This window comes from Dipodomys spectabilis, unplaced genomic scaffold, assembly GCF_019054845.1.
Source record: "Dipodomys spectabilis isolate Male_0828 unplaced genomic scaffold, ASM1905484v1 ptg000238l, whole genome shotgun sequence".
Lineage (NCBI taxonomy): Eukaryota > Metazoa > Chordata > Mammalia > Rodentia > Heteromyidae > Dipodomys > Dipodomys spectabilis.
The window spans coordinates 2,608,279-2,612,469 of record NW_024870915.1 but is presented as its reverse complement, the minus strand read 5'-3'; the positions used below and the strand labels follow the sequence as shown (position 1 = coordinate 2,612,469).

General features: G+C 34.2%; 1 non-coding gene across 1 annotated transcript; it reads right to left on the bottom strand.

The window, feature by feature from the left end:
* Positions 1 to 3,632: 3,632 nt before the first annotated feature.
* Positions 3,633 to 3,739, bottom strand: LOC122124499. The gene has a single exon (XR_006150573.1). It is a non-coding gene; the product is annotated as a U6 spliceosomal RNA (small nuclear RNA).
* Positions 3,740 to 4,191: the final 452 nt, after the last annotated feature.

Genomic DNA, 4,191 nt, shown 5'->3' with positions numbered 1-4,191 from the left:
ATGTTGTACATTACAACTCTGTACTTGGTCATCCTGTATAACTACTATAATCTATATTGGGACATAAATGCCCCAGCTATTCCAGTTTGCTTTACTTTTTGAAAAATTTCTCTGTTGTTTTAGGTTGGTGTGTGTGTGTGTGTGTGTGTGTGTGTGTGTGTGCGTTTGTACAAAGATCAGAAGACAACATTTTTCTTCATTTAGAATACATCTTTCAGGTCATTGTAAGTTGTGTCTAACTGGAGAAGTCTCTTGCTAGTTTAGGTATGAAACAGAAAAATATATTTGTGCATGCACCACAGTTGTTTATTAGTATGTAATTGAACACAAAACTTCGATTTATATCTTGCCTGTTGTCAATAATGTGAATAACAAGGAACTATAGATGTATTTACTAGTTACCCAGAGAGAAATAATCATATGATTGGTGGTCGGATGATATTTCAACTCTGTATTTTTTTAGAAAACCATACTACATTCTAGAAGAGAATAATAACTGGTATTTTGACCAAGAGTGTAGAAAAAATTTCCTTTTCTCGACGCTATCACCAACATTATTACGTTTTGAGTTTTTTGAAATGGCAGGTTTTTACTCTGTTCAGTACCCCAGACTGGCCTTAGACTCAAATCTTCTTACTCCAACCTGCCAAATGCTTGCATTAGAAGCCTTTACCACCACACCAAGTTCCTTTGATTTTTTTGATAAGAGTTATAATAGTTATGATGTAGTATCATAGTAATTTTGAATTGTATTTTTCTAATGACTTCTGTTCACAAAGCATTAATCCAGCATAGAAGTGGTATTAAACACAACTTTGTAAACCCACTGGTGATTTTCAGGGCATTTTGGAAAACATGTCTACTCAGAACTTTTGTCGGTTTTTAATCAAGTTCCTTGTTAATCTCATCTTTAATCTCTATATACAAAATCAATAATTAATTCAATGTAGTAGAAAGGAAAAAATTGAGAAACTCCTCACAATTTTCAATTTTCAATAACATGATATTGTTTAAATCATTTTCTGTTTACGCTTCAGCCTATATAACTCAATGTATTTAGACCTTTTACAAGGCTATCTGTATTTTATTTATTTTATGCTGATTGCTCTTTCCAAAGCCTGCATGTCTAATTCTCCTTGGTTTCTTGCAGTCTAATGTAGTTCAGGTTTCAAACTGAAGAATAAATTGAAGGAAGCAACCAAAAAAATAGAGTTCCTCTCATCTGATGATGCCTCTACAAGAATGAGAAAAGAGTTCATCCTGCTAAGGACCTATGATAGGATATCAAAAGGAGAATTCTTTCTTCTAGGTCTTCTCTACCTTTGCAATTTACCTTAAATGATGTAAAACTCAATATACTGCTCAGTTACTTTTACGTTTTATCAGTTTTGCACATTATCATATGGACTTCACCTCAGTCTACAACATTCCTTCATTATTCTGTCCCTGATAGTTTTACACTATCAAGACATGAGATAACCAGTTTGATTTACAGCATGAGAAGTTATCCAGCTGGCTTCCTTGGAAGCACAGCATAGTCAATAGACTTCTGGTTGCTTACTACATGTAATGATTTCGGTAATATATATCACATTCTGTTTAATACTAAAAACACTGCTGGGTAAACTGAAAGCTCATTCATAGAAGTTTATGTTAAGTTTTTCACAAGTTTTATGTCTCTTAGGTCTTAAAAAATTTGCTATAATGGTAATGTTATTACCATTTTAGTGTTGAGAAAAATTGTAATTCAAGGCACTAAGTGCATGACCCAAAGACACATAGTGAGGAAGGAAATGAGTCAAAATTTCCAAAAGCCTTTCAGCAATACAAAAATGTAGGTAAAAATCTCTTCATTCTCTTATACACTCAATTCAATATTGATATTGTCCAATAAATAATAGCATAAAAAATATAGCCATGGTAATTTTTTCTATCACATTTTGTCTTCAACACAGACTGTGTTGGTGACATTGGGTTATCATGCACAGAGCTGAGATTATAAATTGAGGTCCAAAGAGAGCCAAATTTCTTCTGTCCCACAGTTCCAGTATCCTTTTTAAAAAGCATTAAAACTTTTAAATACCATCACTTACTGTCTTTTAAGAATCCCAAAACGTAAAAAATTCACATATAATCACTACAAAAAGCTTTAAAAGTAGGAAATAATAAAACAGGCCCTCGTGAACTAAAGTTTCTTCTACTTTTGAAATTATTCCTAAAGCCTTGTACTGGTTTATCATACCTGTAATCTTGTCTACTTGGCATATCTACTCAGGAGCATGAGATCTGTGGATAGGAGTTGGAAGCCAATTAAGGCAAAAAAAAATTCACAATATTATTTTTCAAAAATTTAAATGAACTAGCAAAGGTCCAGGAATGGAGATGTAGCTCACATAGTAGCTCACCAAGCTAGAGAGGGAAGGCCTAGCGAAACCTTGAAGCCCTGGGTTCAAACTCTGAGCATGCCAACATGCAGGCACATACACACACATGCACGCACACACACACACATACACTTATTCAAAATATCTTCAGGTCAGTGTTTTGCATTAATTTCTTTGTTAATGATATTATATGGTTAAAATAATAGAAATAAACTCTTCCATCTCAGAACATTTTTAAACGTTTTTTATTGTAAAAATACTGTACAGAGGGGTTACAGTTACATGAGCAAAGTAATGAGTACATTTCCTATCTAACATTGTTACCTCCTCCTTGGTTTTTCCTCAAAAACCTCTTCCCTTCTACCTCCACAAGTACACCCTTCACCCCCCCCCCCCACCTAGCCTAAATTGTAAAGTTAGTTTTTCAACATAGTGTCTTGGGCAACTCATTGTTACAATGGGTCAACCAGTATCTCTATTTAAGCATTTTGTTTTTTCCCTTTCCCTCTCCAAATTAGAGAAGTGTATATAAATGAAGGCGCATCAACACCAAATACACTGAAAACAGAGGTTATACTGTGTGGGACGACCATATAAAAAAAAAAAAAAAAAAACACATCGAACATTACAGGTGCATTAGAAACAACAGCAAGAAAGGGAAAAAAAAACCCAAAAAACACTTGTGTCCCTATCTTGGGTTCATTTAGCTTAACATCAACTTATGTAGTCATATGCACATAGCTTTTGACCTTTTCTGCTTATCCCAGACATATATAACTTATTGCAAATACGGGATACCATGGGACCTATGTTTCTTTGGACTTGGCCTATTTCAGTTAATATAATTTTTTCCAAGTCATTCCATTTCCTAACAAATTAGGCAATGTCATTCTTTCTGATGGATGATAGAATTCACACACACACACACACACACACACACACACACACACACTCACAAGGTTTTCTTGATCCATTCATCTATTGTGGGGCTTCGGGGTTGGTTCCATATCTTAGCTATGGTAAATAATGTTGCAATAAACAGTTGTGCTGGTAGTTTTAGAATGGCCTTGTTTGTGATCATTTGGGTGAATGCACAAAAATGAGATTGCTGGGTCATAGAGGAGCTCTATGTGGAATCTTTTGAGGAACCTCCATACTGCTTTCCAAGTGGGTGAACAAGTTTACACTCCAACCAAGAATGCAGTAGGGTTCTCTTCTTGCCACATGCCCTCCAGCATCTGTTGTTGCAAAAATGTGGAACGCTTCACGAATTTGGGTGTCATCCTTGCGCAGGGGCCATGCTAATATTCTCTGTATTGTTCCAATTTTAGTGTATGTGCTGCCGAATTGAGCACAGAACATTTTTTATATATAAATTGGAATTGATTTTCTTAAACTAGATAATTCAACAAAAAGCAAGTTCAAAAGAATTGTGAAATTTTAGAACCATGTATTTCTTACATAAGCACACATTTAAGAATAAAGTCAAGATTGATATGACAAAAACAAAACGAATCCAGATGTTTGTTGTTCAAGAGATGTGTAGGAGGAGAAATTCAATTATTCTACACAGGGCACCTGTCATAATGAACACTGCAGCAAGTGTTAAGGTATGTAAAATTTTTAATGTTTTAAATGTTTAATTTTGGGAATTTGCTTATATATGCCAAAATTAAGACTGTTTGACAGGTCATAAAACTTTTCCATAAAGTATTTAAATTTATGGTAGCTGACATATACTACTAAGTATGTACATTTCAGAGTTTATAGAAAGTTTATTAATGAGAAGATGCAAAGTCTTTGTGTA